Source organism: Zootoca vivipara, chromosome 4 (genome assembly GCF_963506605.1).
Source record: "Zootoca vivipara chromosome 4, rZooViv1.1, whole genome shotgun sequence".
Taxonomy (NCBI): Eukaryota; Metazoa; Chordata; class Lepidosauria; order Squamata; family Lacertidae; genus Zootoca; species Zootoca vivipara.
In genome coordinates, this window is record NC_083279.1 from 15,530,751 (window position 1) to 15,550,767 (window position 20,017).

Below are 20,017 nucleotides of genomic sequence, written 5' to 3' on the forward strand. Positions count from 1 at the left end.
AGACAGCTTTCCGGGTCATGTGGCCGGCATGACTAAACCGCTTCTGATTCACAGAGGACTGTGACGAAAGCCAGAGCGCATGGAAATGCTGTTCACCTTCCCATCGCAGCGGTACCTATTTACTTGCAATGGCATGCTTTTGAGCTGCTAGGTTGGCAGGAGCTGGGACAGAGCAATGGGAGCTCACTCCGTTGTGGGTATTTGAACCGCCAAGCTTCTGATTGGCAAGCCCAAGAGGTTCCGTGGTTTAGACCACAGCACCACATGTGTCCCACTACTATTACTAATAAGAATACAACTGCCCATATACCTCAGAATCAAGACACCAGGCAACAACTGGGGTTAAAAGGTCAAGATTTTATCAATATTGCAATCAAGGATCTGCAACAGGCTGACCCATAACCTCACTGACCTAGCCCCCTTCAATCTCCTACTGACTAACCGCTTCCATGTCAAAACTAGTCTAAGCCTCCTGTGGTCTTCATTGTGCACCAAATAGGGAGAGGAGAGGAGAAGATTGTTCCACGTTTGAGCCAGAAGAGTGTAAATATTCCAGTTCAATAAGGTACAACATAGAATCAAAACCCCAGTAAAGCACCATCTCCCACTGTTCCCCTCCGTTGTTCGGTCCCAGCTCCTGCCAACCAAGCAGTTCGAAAGCACGTCAAAATGCAAGTAGATAAATAGGAACTACTACAGCAGGAAGGTAAACGGCGTTTCCATGCGCTGCTCTGGTTCACCAGAAGTGGCTTTGTCATGCTGGCCACATGACCTGGCAGCTATACGCCGGCTCCCTCGGCCAATAATGCGAGATGAGTGTGCAACCCCAGAGTCGGTCACGACTGGACCTAATGGTCAGGGGCCCCTTTACCTTTACCTTTTAAGGAAAAACGAGACATTCCATGATCAAATCAGAAACCTGGACAGCTTCTGTAAATCTGAAACTCTCTCTAGAAAATAGGGACCCTTAGATTGCGTGGAAATATTCCCTGTTATAAAAATCCAACAGAAATGTGGGCATGAGAAGTTTGCCATAATCCCACCCTAGAATTGGAGAGGGAGCGGGGAAGGAAAGAATACCTGTCTTTAAATCGAACCAGGGAACTTGATTTTAATGCATTGACCTTTAAAAGATGTGAAGTATTTTCAAGATGGAGAATCTCATGTCATATTTAAGTCATGTCAGTTGACATGACTTATGCCATGATTTACAGAGATGAACTATATCATAGATTCAGATTAACAGACACTTGTTCCCAGTTGCAGTATGCCACTGGATATTAGAAGTACGCTTTAGGTTAAGTATGGACTTCCAGAGCCAATTACACTCATACTTCGGGTTAAGTACGCTTCAGGTTGAGTACTCTGCGGGTCCGTCTGGAACGGATTAATCCACTTTCCATTACTTTCAATGGGAAAGTTCGCTTCAGGTTAAGTACGCTTCGGGTTAAGTACAGACTTCCGAAACCAATTGTGTACTTAAACCGAGGTACCACTGTACTTCTCTGTGTGAGAGCTTCTTGTGGGCATAGGATTAAGGTGAAAACACATACTCAGAGACAAATGCATGCTATAACTCCAGCAAAAGAGACTAAACCCATCAGTAGTGTGTACATGAACATACATGAGTGCTGGCTGTGCAAATGTGAGTCCAGGTACACACTTGCAACACTTCTAGATATGGAGATTCTAAACGGTCATCATGGCTAATAGCCACTGCTAATCCTCTCTTCTAGCCCAGCTCTCACAGCGCCCCCCCCCCCCGATGCCTGCAAGCAGAATCTAAGTGCAAGTGTGCTCTCCTCCACTGTGATTTCCAGCAGCTGGTATTTAGAGGCATACTTGTCCTCTCTATGAATTCATGGTGATTAGCCGAGTCAGTGCTTGTGAAATGTTTGGCCATGGCCCAAGAAGCAAAGAAACCAACAGAAGCTGAATCTAATAAAGTCTCAGATTTACTGCCTATAAATCCCTTGACGCTGCAGTGATGATGGGCGTTTTTGGACTAGTCCTTCAGATGCTCTAATTCCATTCCTGCTTTCAGCTCATGATTACTCACTGTGTTGACACGATGAGAGGGAGGGGACGTGCAAAAATCGACCAACCTAACTCCTCTCTTTTTTTCTCTGACCAAAAAAGCCCTTTGGCTGCTGTAGCCTAGTGAATTCTCCGAACTAACTAGGGTAGTGAAGACCAAGTTCTTCAAAACCACATTAGTTCACACAGAAGGCTTTTGTAAATCTAAGTTTGAATAGTTATTCACAAGAGCAATAATAACCAGTGATATTTTTCTTTAAAAAAGAGGTACCAGAACTCTCCATGAACATCTTCCTTGTTATCTTAGAGGGGCAATGGCATCCGTCTGAGAGATGCCGGAACTGAGTTCCAGTGAGTTCTGGCTGGGGGGAAAAGCCCTGATTATAACAACATAAAAAGGTACCCACCTGAAGTTAATTTAGACCATGGGTAGGCAAATTAAGGCTTGGGGGCCAGATCCGGCTCAATCGCCTTCTAAATCCGGTCCGCGGACGGTCCAGGAATCAGCATGTTTTTTGCATGAGTAGAATGTGTGCTTTTATTTAAAATGCATCTCTGGGTTATTTATGGGGCATAGGAATTCGTTTCCCCCCAAAAAAACATAGTCCGGCCCCCCACAAGGTCTGAGGGACAGTGGACCGGCCCCCTGCTGAAAAAGCTTGCTGACCCCTGATTTAGACCTAGGTCAATGCATCAACCAGACGAGGTTCACTCATTGAGAGGCACTGTAGTGTTTGCTTCCCGTCAACGGTGTTGTTGCCTCTTAAAGGGAGGAGGGGTAAGGTGGCAGAGAGGTTGGGGTAAGGCATCATGCTCTCCATTCAAAATGACAGAAACTCATTAAACAGATCCATGCACAAATGTCTCGTTACTGTGCATTGTGCATGAAGTTTTCCCCCTACATGGACATTATATTCTCAAAACAACTGTCTCCTGGGGACACTTAGCTAGAGCAGCAAATATGCGGCTTTTTGCATAGGGAACACACCACTTACGAAGAGCATGTTGGATCAAGCCAGTGTCCCGTGTAGTTCAGCTCTCACAGGGGTTAAAGCAGGTGCCAATGGGCAGCCCCAAAACAGGGCCTGAGCACAACAACACTCTCATCATTTCTAGCAACAAACATTCAGAGGCAGGAGTGTCAATATGGCCCCGTGACTGTGGGTGCCCAAGGCCATGGATGTCATGCAGTGTCCATGGCCCTGGCACTAAAATTTGTGGGTGCCCAGCCCCTTCATGGGGAATTTTGTGGGTGCTTGGGCACCCAGGGCTCCAGGGAGTTGGAGATGCACCTGACATCAGTAATAATTCCAGAAAATCCCCCCTTTTTCTTTTTAAATTATGTTTATTTCTATATCCACAGCACACCTCTGATAAGTCATCATTATACTGTTATATTTGATCGATCTATTTCATTATATGTTTTTCCTGTACTTTAATACCCCAGTGCAAATGATAATGCTCCTGCAACATTATCACTATGTCAGTAGCAATATACTCCCTACAAAGCATTCATAAGTTTTGCCATATTCCTTCCCTTCCACAGTGTGGTAACTTTCATTAATATTGATATCTGAAGAGACATCTCCCATGTTCTAGTTGTACATGTGGGAAACCAGCCCGCAATATTTCCATTAGATTAAAAGAACGTTCAGATAGCTGCTGCACATAAAATGAGGTCTGTTTGTGGAGCACCACAAAGGGATTTGCCATGAAGCAAATAAAACTTGTGGAGAGATGCTGCAAATGTTTCGCACTACAAAGTTATAAATATGGATTGCAGAATTTCCTGACCTATAAAGGCAATGGGCAGTGATGGCTGGTGCTCATTTGCACTGGTGAGGCAGAAGGCCAGGAGACCAGCAATAGGTGGTCAGAGCCAATGACAGTGATAACCACCCCCTGGCTGGTTGTAAGTAAAACAGCAGAAAGTTAGAGGCTGGCAGAGGGAAGACTGAAGTTATGGGGCAGTAGACCACTGCTAGACGAGCCTTCCACTGGTGGAGGAAAAGGGGGGCAGGGGGAGTGCACCGCCCCCGGCACCATCAGGGGGGGTACCATCGTGACTGCCCCCCGGACATGCACCACACATCCCCCACCATGCCGGGTGCCATGCCCCCGTGAGTGGCATGCCACGCCCCCAGGACGCACACCAGCCATGCCCCCACCTGCTATCTGCCCCCGATGCCAGATCATGCAGCTTCGCCACTAGAGCTTCTGTTACTCAAAGAGAGATGGAACAGAGAGACTCCAAATAGGGAGCCATTCTTTACATTGGCTTCCATTTTATACCCACTTCCCTGTGAGAAAGCTCCATTAAACTCAGTAGGATTTATGAGATGACAGGTGCAGGATTGTGCTCATAAAAATCATATCAAGACAGTGGTTCTTCATGGCATTGTTCCACTTTATCTTGCAGATAGACAATGAAATGTTTAAATACTCTCCTGTGCTTCTTGTTGGTGGTGTTTTAGCACACCTGAAAAGGACTGGGCTAAAACCTTTTTTTCCAGCGGGAACTCGCCAAAACTCAGTTCTGGAGCCAGAGGTGCCAACTTGAATAAAATATTGGGTGGCACCTGCATAATCAATCACATTACACAGTAAGCACACACCATTTGAATGGCAATGCCCATCAACATTGGGGGGCCCTAATCCCCTCAAATATTTTATTGGGTAGCAAAGCCCCTTCAGCCCCTAGGAGTTGGCTCCTATGCCTGGCAGCTTTCAGATGGGTTCCAGCACCTCTCAGTGTGTTTATGTGGAGTAAAATTCTAGCAACCCACCTTCATTCTGAAGTAGTGCAGTTTCAGAAGAAGGACCGCATCCTGTTTGCTTTCAACACGTGGATTTGCTCTTTAAAACATTTTAGGGAAATGTGAGAGTGTGGGCCATCTGGGAGAAGCAAAAGAATTTAGGAGAAATTAGGATGCAGTTCTAAAAAGATTAAGAGGAGTCTGCAGGATCAGGCCATTGGCTCCTGGTGCACAACCAGATGCCAATGAGAAGCCACAAAGCACGACCTGAGCGCAACAACACTCACCTCAATTTCTAGTCTTGGCGATTGGTATTCAGAGTCATGCTGCCTCCATGGAGACAGCCATAAACTAATGGAGACTGCTAGTACATTCCAAAAGAACTCAGCAAACAAGTCAACAGAGAAAGAAAGATGTGACTTGAGAAAGGTTGGACCTGGAGTTGGGTAGAAGAATGAAGTCGGGTTTGTGTGCATGCATAGTTTATTGTTCTGCATCTCCTGAGCCGGGCCCTCCTGCAACTTCACAGCCTGAAGTGCAAAATATTTAATATACCCATAAACATTCTCACAACTAAAGGTGTGGATGCAAGGCTGGAAGGAGGGATCATCAATCAAGATAGTCTCATTCCCACTTAGAAACTTGCTCACAACACTTTGGGGGGCTGAAGGTTTGTAATGGCTGCTAACAGGCTTTCCAACCATGGAGGCAGGGAGAGAAACACAGCCAAAATCCATCCCTAGACGGGGTCATTTGCATTGTCCTTGCTGCTGTACCTGACTGATTTATTTTTTTATGCCCTTCTTTCCACCTAATGGAATGAGCTCTGCATTTGCGCTATTTCAAGTTGTGAGTTATTAGCCCCCTTTCTAAATCAGCCGTTACTGGTGTTGTCTCCTTCTGAAAAATAACACCATAACTCACGACCCTGACAAATGCATGTCTGCTAGTGGTTTCGGGCCCTTCAGAAATATTCAATGTGTAATTAGATGTGATGTCCTAATTTATTCTTTACACCCAATAAGGCAATATAAATTAGTATTAATTTTATGAAAGGGTTGAAGAACTCATCATGTAAAAATTGAAATTCAAACCTTTGGATTTATTGTCTAGAGAAGAATGCACATCAATTGTGCACTCTAATGTATCACAATGATGATAGTATAATATAACCTTAAGATTTCTGCTCCACTCTGATCAGTGCTGGGGTAAATTCCTATTTGAGTTAGATTCATTTTTATTTTAGGATAATATGGTTGAGAAACGGGCACATTATCCGCTAAGTCATTGCAGGCTAATAAAATACGATAACTGGTTTTGTGACTTGGCTGTGACTGAGCTGCTAGAAGTTATTTAACTAGCCATGTTCTAGATATCAAATTTCCAAAAGAAAAATAGATCCCCATTCTCCCTCAGATGACCCTGCCATTATTATTATTATTATTATTATTATTATTATTATTATTATTATTAATAATAATAATTTATTTATACCCCACCCATCTGGCTGGGTTTCCCTGGCCACTCTGGGCGGCTTCCAACAAATACCAAAATACATTAAAATATCACAGATTAAAAACTTCCCTAAACAGGGCTGCCTTTAAGTGTTTTCTAAGTGTCAGGTAGTTGTTTATCTCCTTGACCTCTGATGGGAGGGCGTTCCACAGGGCGGGCGCCACTACTGAGAAGGCCTGGTTCCCTGTAGCTTTGCTTCTCGCAGTGAGGGAACTGCCAGAAGGCCCTCGGCGCTGGATCTCAGTGTCCGGGCTGAGCAACGCGAGTGGAGACGCTCCTTCAGGTATATAGGACCAAGGCCATTTAGGGCTTTAAAGGTCAGCACCAACACTTTGAATTGTGCTCGGAAACGTACTGGGAGCCAATGTAGATCTCTTAGGACTGGTGTTATGTGGTCTTGGCAGCCACTCCCAGTCACCAGTCTAGCTGCCGCATTCTGGATTATTTGCAGTTTCCGAGTCACCTTCAAAGGTTGCCCCACTTAGAGCGCATTGCAGTAGTCCAAGCAGGAGATTACTAGAGCATGCACCACTCTGGTGAGACAGTCTGCGGGCAGGTAGGGTCTCAGCCTGCGTACCAGATGGAGCAGATAGACAGCCGCCCTGGACACAGAATTAACCTGTGGCGAGTCCAAAATGACTCCTAGGCTGCACACCTGGTCCTTCAAGGGCACAGTTATCCCATTCAGGACCAAGGTTTAATCATGCTGGCCACATAACCTGGAAAGCTGTCTGTGGACAAACACTGGCTCCCTTGGCCTGAAAGCAAGATGAGTGTCGCCCCCCCCCATAGTCACCTGGACTTAATCTCTATGGGGTCATTTACCTTTACCTTTACCCTTTTTGGAGGATGGTGTGCAGAAAAATGTGGATATTTGGGGAAACAACATTCATAAACGCATTATATTATCAATTAATTAATCAATCAATCATATTTGTTGGCTGGCTTTCCAAAATTAATCGCCCTCCTATCAGATGTCAAGGAGATAAATAACTATATGACTTTTAGAAGACATCTGAAGGCAGCCCCGTAAAGGGAAGCTTTTTTAAAAGTTGATTTTTAAAAAAATGTTTGAATATACAGTGGTGCCTCGACTTACGAATTTAATCCATTCCGAAGGCACCTTCGTAGGTTGAAAAATTCGTAAGTCAAAAAGCACCATTGGAAACGCGATTTCCCATAGGAATGCATTGGAAACGGAAAAATTTATAAGCCGAAGCAACTCCATCTAAAAATTCTGAAGTCGAAAAAACCCCATCTAAAACCACCGCGGTTTCCGTTCGGATGTTGAGAAATTCGTAAGCGTGTAGCCATTTGCCCCATTCGTAAGTCAAAAAATTCAGTTGTCGAGTCGTTCGTAAGTCGAGGTACCACTGTATGTTGGAAGTCATCTAGAGTGGCTGGGGTACAAATTGTTGTTGTTGTTGTTGTTGTTGTTGTTGTTGTTGTTGTTACAGGCAAAGGCCATCTGTCACAGGGTTGAACACAAAATTGCCTAGCTGCTTATGCAACACCCTAAGTTCTTTGAAGGTATTATTATTTCAAATTTAATAAAAAGAGACACCAAAAAATATAATTCTATTTCTTTAAAGTACTAGCTTATCATTGACCTGAGTTATTACATTTCAGCGACAAGCAGCACTCACTAGTTTCAAGAATGGCAATGAGAACTATTCCCCCCTAACCCTTTCTAGAATGCTAAATACTGTATAAACATGACACAGCATTCAAGAGAGCCTTCAGCATGGCAAAATTCCAACATGCATGGCTATATAATTATCTGTCTCTGGGCTCTATCAATAATCATGTAAATTTATACATTTTGGCACTTGACTCCTGGTCTTAAGACCCATGACCCATATTAAAATGTTTATTAGGAACATGGGCGTATGATGTTCCCTTTGACGCAAGGGACAAGTAAATTCTGTCCTTGCACAAATAAGGGAAACAGTTTTTTAAAAAATAAATAAAAAATAAGCAGTACATCACTGCCCTAAGATGAAAAGCAAGAGGCTGGGCTTGGCCTAGGTGATCAGGGAATAGGGCACTTTTTAAAGGACAGGAACATGAGCAGGAGTGGATGTAAATAACAAGGGAGAAGAGTCAGGAAAGGACCAGGATGCAAGAGGCAAAATAAGACAGGGTCCAAGGATGAGAACTGAGAGACACATTTGAGGCATGTTTGCAATGAGAACATCTTATGTTCCCGGTTTGAAACAAGCAGGAGATAAGCAAGGGGCTGTTTTCATAGTCCAGTAATACCTTCCAGGCAGGCAACAACATACGAGAGTGTGGACAGTGGAATAGAGTCAGTTGTTGGTGCCTCGGGCAGGCAGGTGTGGAAGATGAATGGACTCTGGCATGCCTGCCGAGCCCTGGATGCTGATACCACCAGAGCAATCCCACCAGAACAAAGTGGGGCAGTGCTGAGCTGCCTGCTCGTCTGCAGGGGGTGGGAGACTTGTTTGGCCGATGCAGCACTAGGCCAGGCGATGCTCGGGTGACTTGCCCGGGGGGGGATTGATTCTCACCCCCTCAAAAATTATGTGTCTGGGGCCACGGCCCCCTGGCACCCACCCACCCACCCATGCAATGCCCCTGGGTGTGAAGCAGGACCTGTGGGATGTGTGGCCTGTAGAGAGGGGTGATAGTCAGGGGAGAGTCATGATGCCTAGCTATAGAGGCCTGTATCAGTCCTGAAGGCTGTGGTTCTGCACCTCAACTATATGGCATTTGCAACTCATGAGTTCCCTACCTCTTCCATAAACAAAAGAGGAATTCCTTCAGGTGTACTTTGTCTTAAACTGGTAGGCTTCCTAATAACAACAACAACAACAACAACAACAACCACAAACAAAAGGTGCCTGGGAGTAAGTCCCATTGAATTCAAGAGGAGTTGCTTCTAAGTAGTCATGGTAGGGTTTGTGCTGTAAGGTTGAAATCTTGTACACGCTTACATGGGATTAAGTCCCATTGAGCTCAGTGGGATATACTTTTGCATAGACCTGCATAAAAGTGCACCAATAGTTTTTGTAAAGATGGAGAAAGTTGGAATCTGGGGCAGAATTGGGGGGGGGAGGTTTTAATTCAGAATCTTTAGAATTATTGAAATAACCAGAGCTGAGTGTCCTCCCACCACCACCTGCAATGTGTTCACACACCAAAATTAATCAGGATACCCACAAAATAGCAGCTGGAATCTCTGTTTTGATCTTTGTTCCATAAATGAGCCCAACATCCCATGAATGATATTATCTATATAGAACACTGCACACAATTCTAGATTAAGATGATGAAATGAATGCAACAATTAACTGCAGTAATTGTTTTCCCCACACCCTAGATCATCATTAGAATCAGTCAGAGTTTCTTCAGAGTTTCTTTCAGACACAATGCAAGCTTCTGCTCTTGTTCTCTATAGGCCTTTGATATAAAATATGACAGGTTTTCACAGAAAGCAAAAATGATCCCCAACCATACAGGGAGCAATGCACCCTAAAGATAAGAAGTACAACAATCAGGCCATGAAGTCACCAGCTTCTGTGCTCTGGCAACTGATATCAAAGTAACTAAGCAAATGAATGAGAAATGAACCAGATGCTGACCCTCCTTAATGTTATGGGTCTACATCAAGGATGGGGAACCTGTGACATGCCCAAAGCTCACAACTCCCATCACCCTGACTATTAACCGTGCTGGCTGGGGTTGATGGAAGTTGGAGTTCAATAATATAGGATAGGCCAAAGGTTCCCCATCCTTTGTTGGCATATACAGAGAGAATGTCATGTCCCACGGGTCATACTGTTAACTCTTTGGGTCAACTCCATTTTCAACAACTCAGTCGGTGAATGAAGCTGAGTTATGTGTAGGGAGGCAACCTTGGAAACCACATTTCCTCTGGATCCACACAAAAGCCCAAGTATATTTTGGAATCATTTAAATGCATTTCCCCAGCTTGGGGTGCTTTCCAAAGATTGAGGGTAGGTTGGGGAGTCTCAGGTGTAGTTTTAATGTTGCATATGTTGAAACAAACAAACAAACAAACAAACATTCCTTCCAGTAGCACCTTAGAGACCAACTAAGTTTGTCATTGGTATGAGCTTTCGTGTGCATGCACACTTCTTCCGATCTGAAGAAGTGTGCATGCACACGAAAGATCATACCAATGACAACCTTAGTTGGTCTCTAAGGTGCTACGGGAAGGATTTTTTTTACTTTTGTTTCAACTACGTCAGACCAACATGGCTACCTACCTGTAACTGTTGCATATGTTGTTAAATATCTGCCCCCTCCCTTCAAAAAATTCAGACGTGTGGCGTTGGATAGAGTTTCCTTCATTTTATGCTTGATTTCAGCTTTTTGGAACTTGGTTCTTATTTGTTGGAAGTTAAGACATGATTGTAAATGGTAGATCAAAGGAAATGTGCCGGAACTGAACCTTTACCAGAAGAAGTTGGCTCTCAAACTGGAAGTTCATATATTCCAAATTGGGACTGCTTCTAAGCCCCTTATGATTAAAAAGGATATTTTGGTAACATTTGTGGTTTCCTATCACATACTCTATCATCATGCTACTTAAGGGTTGAGTTTGGAATGAAACGTGGCCAGATGGTTATATTTTTTTCTTTCTTTAAATTGCAAAGCCAATAAAAACAAGTTTTTTTCATGCTAATTGAAAAATTCTGTTCTTTATCTGTATCCAAATTTCCTCTGAATATAAATTACATGCAGCATCATACATTATTATTTGCAATAATACTTATGAGTTGATTTTTTTCAAATCAAAGCATCTTACAAAACATACATCTAGATCAGGCACCCCCAAACTTCAGCCCTCCAGATGTTTTGGACTACAATTCCCATCTTCCCCGACCACTGGTCCTGTTAGCTAGGGATCATGGGAGTTGTAGGCCAAAACATCTGGAGGGCCGCAGTTTGGGGGATGCCTGATCTAGATGTATCTTTCCTGGCAATCCCCATAAGCTATTGTGGGACCATAGGTTGAAGTGTAGGCAATAATAATAGTGATAGTGATAATGATAATAATAGTTTTTAGAAGGCTACTGGGAACATGCTTAGGGATGTCAAAGTTGGAAGCAGTCAGGGGGGTTGTGGTTTTCATCAAGTACCCTTTTTTTTTCTATGGTCCCAATTATCTTGAATGTTGATGCTAGCTGCCCAGAAGCATTTCTCAGGGAATATTGGAGCTGAGATCCCAAAAAAGTTGCTAAAATCATTTTTGTACGCCACCACGGCAGCCAGAGTACTCTGTGCACAAAAATGGAAAACACCAGAAATCCCAGCAAAGGAAGAATGGGTACTCAAGCTACTGGAGTACTCAGAAATGGTGGAACTCACAGCTAAAATAAGGAATCAGAAAGAGAAAATACATGTGGAAGAATGGAGACTCTTGTCAATCTATATAAGAACACAATACAGTACAGCCAAATAAAATTTCAAAAAGGTTTTGACTTATGTGCAATGGCAAGAAAGTAGAAAAGATTGTAATACAGGACTTAGGTAAATAGATAAAGATAAGATAAAGATAAAGATAAGACAGGCACCAGGAGGGAGGGAGAATTAGACCATCACAGATGTAAGGATGGAAAGTTGCCAAAATAATTAAATAAATTTTGATGGAACTTGTATTGTTATATAATCTTAATGTAAATCAATGTTTAAAAAACCCAATGAAAATGAGTATTTTAGGTTAAAATACATTTAGAATTTTGCATTGGAAAATAAAACAAACATTTAAATGCATATTTTCTACTGATTTTTGTTCTTTTTTTTTAATAAAAAAAAGAAAACAAGATTAATGTGGGAATGGCACAAAAGAGACTGAACACATGCTAAATTGACATGGACCAGGAACAGTGTGAGCTATCCGTCACTAATGAAAAGCAACTAGTGCAATTGTTTAAGCACTGGGAGGATGTGTTCCCTATTAGCCAGAAGATGTCCAAGGTAGCTCAGAGTAGAAGGTTATCTAATGACATTCTAAAAAGAGCCCTTTAGAAGGTGGTACCATAATGAATATGATACAGAATCTGTGTTTTGCAATCTAAACCGAAGAACAATCTGCTAGATAAACACTTCCTTGGAAACCATTTGAATTTCTCACCTGGCAATAACTTACTTGACCAGTTTTCTTTTGTATAAAGTGAGTGCTTCAAATGAAAAGCAAAGGAGTGCCAGCATTATTTTTTAGGGAGTGGGTTGGGGTTGTATAATTCAGCTTCTGTCCATAGTTCTCTTATGAGTAGGTGAAATGCTGGGGAACAGTCACTTAAGTGCCACAACTAGCAGGCCCATTGTTCAGTGGACATTTCCAAGATGTGGGGTTAAGCTACCAAGGGTAATACAGTCGTACCTTGGTTTTCGAACAGCTTAGTTCTCAAACTTTTTGGCTCCCAAATGCCGCAAACCTGGAAGTGACTGTTCCTATATGCGAACTATTTTTGGAAGCCAATTGTCCGGCGGGGCTTCCGCGGCTTCCAATTGGCTGCAGGAGCTTCCTGCAGCCAACCAGAAGCTGTATTTTGGTTTCTGAATGTTTTGGAAGTTGAATGGACTTCTGGAATAGATTCCGTTTGACTTCCAAGGTGCAACTGTAACCTAGGTCTGAATTTTTACACCAAAAAAGCTCAATTGGGATACGTTGTGCTACCCTTTATTAATTGTTTCTTTTTACTAACAGTATTTCTGTAGCACCATTCACAAATATCTCTCAAAGCTGCTCACAATGAATATGAAAAATACAAGAACTACAGCAGCAACAAAGTGCAGACAAACTCAACACACTGGTGTAAATGCCCAAGCCTGAGGGAAAATATATCTTTAGCAAGAAACATTGTTCAGAAAGGAGATGATCTACAGAAGGGTGGGGGTACCTTTGCCCCCACCCCATGTTGCTGAATTGCAGCTCCCATTGTCCCTGATCCTTGACCATGCTTGCTGGGGCTGATGGGAGTTCCAGCTCAACAACATCTGGATGGCCAAAGGTTCCCTACCCATGTTCTATAGACTGGACACCATAACAAAAAAAGGTTTAGCAGAAAATGATGTATACCTGAAGGAGTGCCTCCACCCCCATCGTTCAGCCTGAGATCCAGCTCCGAGGGCTTTCTGGCAGTTCCCTCATTGCGAGTAGTGAGGGAACCAGGCAGAGGGCCTTCTCAGTAGTGGAACGCCCTCCCATCCGATGTCAAGGAAATAACAACTATCTGACTTTTAGAAGACATCTGAAGGCAGCCCTGTACAGTGGTACCTCGACTTACGAACGACTCGACAACTGAATTTTTCGACTTACGAATGGGGGTAATGGCCGCACGCTTACGAATGTCTCAACATCCGGGGGGGGGGGATGTGACGGTTTTAGATAGGGATTTTTCAACTTACGAATTTTTAGATAGGGTTGCTTCGACTTTTGAATTTTTCCATTTCCAATGCATTCCTATGGGAAATTGCGTTTCTAATGGCGTTTTTCGACTTGTGAATTTTTCGACGTACGAAGGTGCCTTCAGAACGGATTAAATTTGTAAGCCGAGGCACCACTGTATAGGGAAGTTTTAAATGTTTGATGTCTTACTGTGTTTTAATATGCTGAAAGCCACCCCGAATGGCTGAGGCAACCCAGTCAGAAGGCTGGCCTAGCAACAACAACAACAACAACAACAACAACAACAACAACAACAACAATTTCCTTTTTGTCATAAGATGGACCACCAGGACCATTGGGAGAGTCATTTTGGAGTATATTATTGACCAAGTGTTTGTATACCACAGAACGTGTTCCCTCAGACAACTCAGTCCCAAGTTGTTCAGGGGTTTATACATAATTACCAAAGCCTAAAACCTGACCTGACAACATATTGGCAGCTAGCACAGTTACTTTTAGTATGCTATATGACTGAAGTAGACTGTCCCACTCAGCAGCCTAGCTGCTTAGTAAGCAAAAAAAATATTTCAGAGGATATAATTTTCAATTGCTATGGGGATGGCGGATAATAGCAACCAACAAGAATGGAAATGAATTGCTCAATACTTTGAAGGAACTGTTTGCACGCTGGAGGAACATAATGCAGAACAACTGGTTTTGGTTGTCTGAAGTGGATTCAACTGAATGCAATAAGGAGTGTCAAGTAAGAAGGGTAAATTCTCTTTGAAAAAAAAAAACAATAGAGTTTGCGCTGTGAAGGTCAAACACTGAATGGCTTCCAAAAAAGTATTTGTAGTGCTTTCTTTGAAGTATCCTGCCCTTTAGAACTTTCTATTAAGCCAAATACCTTCCATGTTGTATCAGAACAAGAGCAACTAGATTTTCTTCTTCGTTTTTTTTTAAAACTGTAGCACCTATTGCTTCTTTCAGTTTCTAGCAGCGCTAGTCTTAGTTAAAGCTTTTTAGATGCTATTGAAGTCTGTTGTGAAAACTGAAACTTTGGCACATGGCAGGGCATATTTTCATGCTATGAAGACTGATTTTCAAAAGCTGCAATGTTAGAAAAACCCAATGTAGTTTTGGCTATTCAGATTAGTACTGTGCCAGTGGAGCTTCCTTGTCCATGAAAGAGGATTCTATTATTCTTCCTCATTCTCACGGTGCTTTAGAATTTCTTTAGAATTCTGATAGGTGTGGAGTTGAATTGACCTTCTGCCATGAGGTGGACATAGGTTCTATGTCAGGCATCCCCAAACTACGGCCCTCCAGATGTTTTTGGCCTACAACTCCCATGATCCTTAGCTAACAAGACCAGTGGTCGGGGAAGATGGGAATTGTAGTCCAAAACATCTGGAGGGCCGAAGTTCACCTATTCCGTGAATATTATTTTAATTGCTCTGCAACCTCCCAGTCTGTCCACACTTCCTGATCTGAAAAGCTCCCATGGAGGGGATACCTAATGGCATCTTCCTCCCTGTATGTTTTAATAGATATTTTCTGCATCGATATTGTTTTAATTCTAGTCAGTGTCTAATTGTGTTGCTTTGAACATATGCTTTATATTCAACTTTCATCAGTAATGTTTATTCTGGGTTGCTTTATTTGATGTTTTAAGGTGTTGCAAACCGTTCTTGAGATTTCCCCCCCTTAAAAATATAAAGTGGTATAGAAATGAGATAAATAATAACAAATAATAACTTTAGCTGAAGTGTTGGAAGCCGAGGAGACCGGCTACTAAGTGCTTGAGACCCATGAACTCACTGATTTTGTTTTCAAGGGAAGTTCTTCCTTATACCTTTAACGAAAAGCTCCCCACACTGGTTTAAAATACATTACCTTTTTTAAAAAATGAACACATGCCAATAGCATGGTACATAATCTCCCTGGCTTCTTGTGCTTGCAGGAAACTCCTGCCAAGGATATGGTGGGATTTTCCAGAGGGTTTGAGCATCTGGGATCTAGGAAAGGGCAAATCTGTCAAATTTGCTTTCCTCCAGTTTCTCATCTTTCAAAATCTAGTTCTTCTTAAGTTCACTTCTTCAAAATATCACATCAGTTTATGAAAATTCATCAGCATTTTAGTGCAGAATTTTGTGTGCAATTCAACCTAATATAAACATTTTTGCAAACCAATTTTCCCCAAAATAACACACCTTTTCAATAATACATGTATTCTTATGCACATTTTATTCCAATATATGCATTTCTGTTCACAAAACTTCACTGCAACCTCAGAGATGTGCAAAAATTTAAATCTTAAAAGATGGCTGTGTTCTTGTTTGCAGGTTGCTTCAGAAAGTGTGAATTGTGTAGATTCACTTCTAAGTGTGAACTGAATTTGATTCATCCCGCATCCTTATCAGCTGCAGAACAATTCGTAGAATGAAAGGCACTCACAAAGCCTCTCAGATGCTTCAAAACTTTCTCTGCCCACTGATAATTTTCAAGTTCAATTTCATTTCTCATTAACTGGTGGAGAACCACTGCCCCTGATCTGTAAGCTTTTTGAATGAAGGTGGAAAACATGGGTGGCTTAATGGCCTGATGGTAACATGGTCAACTCTCCAGGGGCTACAAGTTAATGAAGGATTGGCCAAAGTGTAATTATAAAAAGAGATTACCTGTGCACAACCTGTATGTACCTAGTCTCTTTTCATGCCTTTCCCTCAAAATGTGTTTGAGACACACACAAGAAAAGGGTATAAGCAAGCCATCCAACAGTTTCCTTTGGTTAGTATTCTCTTCAGTCTTTGATTCCGCAACACACACTCAACCCTATACAATATTCTCAGAGATTTCAGTAATCAGAATTTTTATTCTTTGAGACTACGCATTAGATAACACATGGAACTCTTTCTATTTTGTTCCTTTGATGTTTCAGGATATTAACAAACAACGGAGGATTCTTTACCAATCTGTGCATTATTAACTAATTTTGCCGTTACGTGATCATAGCTGCCAAGTTTTCCCTTTTCTCGCGAGGAAGCCTATTCAGCATAAGGGAAAATCCCTTAAAAAAGGGATAACTTGGCAGCTATGTACGTGATTCTTCCTACATTTCAGTTGTATATACAAGGAATGAAATCATTTTCTTCCTTCCTTCCTTCACTTCTTCTTGTTGCTTATAATTAAAAACAACAAGCCATTACTTCCTGCATGGATTTCCCCCAACTGTGACCCATATTACATATTCTACTAGAAACCATGCTCCACTTTCAAAGAAACTTGGTTAAGCATTGGCATTTTAAAAGCAAAATAAAAACATAGCTTGGTTTATGACATCTTTCCTCACATCTTTACTTCCTGATAATTTCCTCTCTGCTTTTCCTTACTCTTTAATCTATGTTTCCATCTTACTATGTAGCTTTCAGAATTGGAAGGGGCAATATTTTATTTGCTAATAGTGAACCATTTATATATATATATATATATAAATCTTCCTTTGTTGTATAGATTGGGGAAAATAAGTTTTCCCTCCAGACATATTAGAACAAATTGATAGGATTCTACTGTGTGTGTGTGTGTGTGTGTGTGTGTGTGTGTGTAGTGCACCAAAATCAGAAAGGAGTAAATTTAATTTGCTATGTTGTTCAGTTGTATTAAGAGTAACAGCATCAAAGCTAGTGGGGTTTTCTTCTGAGCAGACCTGTCACAGCTTAAGAATTCTAATTTGAGACAGGCTTGCTGAAAATTGAAGCAGTTGGATTGGTTCTTCAAGAGGATGTTTGTCTCTGGCTCTGACTACCACCAGCATGCAGTCACCAACAGATTACCCCTGAACAAATATGTGCCTTGATTGGTAGGGGGAAGAGTTTGCTTGCTAAAGCTCAGGAGGGCAACCAGAAGGATAATACCACTATAAATAAGTCCTATATTGTGATGTGGAGCCTGTGGCCGTCCAGGTATTTGACTTCAGTTCCCATCAGGCCCAGTCAACATGTTCAATGACCAAGGATGGTGGGAATTTTAGTCCAGCAACAATGGGAGCACCACCTATTCCCACGCCTGCTGTAAAATGTACATGCATGGAATAGCAAGGAAACTAAATTCAAAGCATGCACAAGAAGGCAACATTTTGCACTTATATGTACAACAGTCCTGATTTGACTGGGACAGCCCGGATTTACAGAGGCCATCCTGGCTTCTGATTGGATCCCAGGATGTCCTGTTTTGGCTTCAGCGCTCTGGCACAAGTTAGTTGGCTCCCACCAGAACACAGGACCAAAAAAATACACATTTTTTTTGGTGCTGTGCTTTCACCTGGCACTCTTCCTCCTACTCTACATAATGTGGCCCGAGTGGAGCCAGCTTCTGGAAGTATGTCCTTGGAACGTCTGCTGGAAACAAACCAAAACAAACTGCTGTGGCCCTTGTGTGCATGTATTGCAGGTGGGGGAAGGGGCTGGTGAGTTACTGTTGGGCAGAAAGGGCAAACCGGTGGCGGCGGGCAAAGGTGTGCAAGGGCAGAGCCCATCAGTGGGTTGGGTTGGTGGAGTGCTGAGCCGCAAGGCTGAATGAGAGGGGGCAGGGCCTCCATTGAGGTGCCCAGTGAGAAGGAAAGTCACTGAGGGGGTGTATGTTTCTGCAGAGGGGGTAGAGGGGCTTTGACGAGGGGAGTATGTTAAGTATGTCGAGGGGCTGGGTCATGTTCTGTTTTTCATCAGCGGTATGTTGGAGGGTATGCACCATAAGAGCCTTACATTTAGCAGGCTAGCTCTTTTAGTTATTCCAAATGCATACTGTGAATGCATGTAGGTTAGTGAAATGCCTGCCACTACAATACCATCATTACCCCATATGTCCACTGTGCACCATTAGTATGACTGAAATGAGAGTATTGTGGGGCAATGTACCATCCTGCTATGGCTTATTTTATGACTACATCTTATTTTCAGAGAAACAGGGTAGACTTACTTGAAAGGGAGTTCTAAAATACTGGGGCCACAGTGCTGTGCACCCAAATGTGGTTTTGTTGTTTTTGTTTAAATAGCAGTTGGGTTGTAAATGAAGCATATCTTTGCATTTATGTATCTATGTACATAAATACACACACACACACACACACACACACACACACACACACAGTGTGAACCCCTGAGGTTCACTGGAAGGTTCTTAGGGGTTCCTCAATTAAAAGATCAGTAAGGAAGGACTGAACATGTTCTATAACTGACACTCAGTTCTTGTGAGGTGAAGATGAGGCCCAAGAGGTATAATTGGCATTTCTTATTAACAAAGAGTGTACCTCAACACACTCCCAGAATCCCCTGCAACGTGCAGACCTTCTTAGCAGACAAATGTGCGTGGGAAGAGTTTCCGGAAAGCACAAAGTTTGAAAACCACTTTCTTAGTGTTATGCAAAATGCTAGACTGGGTATTTTATGAAGCATAATCTAAATATTATATCAATGAAGAATGCCAGAAAAATATATATATAATAGAACAGTTAATACCAGAATAGGAAATATGGTCACTAATGTCTGATTTGCATGCCTTAATCCTTTGTTATAAAAGGCATTCAGTCCTTTCAAACTCCCTTGTGTTCCAGCTTCCTTGTAAAAAGTTAGCTAATCTAAGCTCGTCTTCTATGAAGCAAACATTATATAGCCATTAGTTTAACAGATGGAAGGAAGCTTCTCCCCTTCTATTTCCCACACAGAGAGCTCAACTTAATAGGTGGGAGGATTCGTTCAGGGAGAGGAGTTAGCAGTTTGATTTTCATATTTAACTATGCAATGTTTATTGCCCTGCATATTTTACATGCTCTTTTTTTTTTTGCTAATTAAGAAGGCATGTTTTTTAGTCTTCTTTCCCTAACATTTGGTTATACTCAATATTTTATTTTATTTTTTACAATAAAGGTTGATTGTTACAACGTTCCTTAATACTTTCATGTATTTGCTCTGGTTCTCTTGCTTTTTTAATGCCATTTAAGTTTTACTAATGGCTGGATTATGGTTTGTTTTGGTTTGTGAGCTTTGTGAGCTGCTTTTGAGCATCTCCATTAGAGGGGGAAAGGAGGCAATTAAACAAACCTATTAAACTATTATTATCCTTTCTCGAATTGCATTTAAGAGCCACTAAGTCATTTATATGTGATCAGTTCCCAAATAGCTTCCAAGACTGCAATCCTATGCAAAGTTACCTGGGAGTACATCCCAGTGAGATAAATGGGGCTTACTTCCTACGTGTATAGCAGGGGTGGCCCATGTGGTGACCTTAAGATGTTGTTGGACTACAACTCCCCTAACCATAGTTTCTGAGGCTG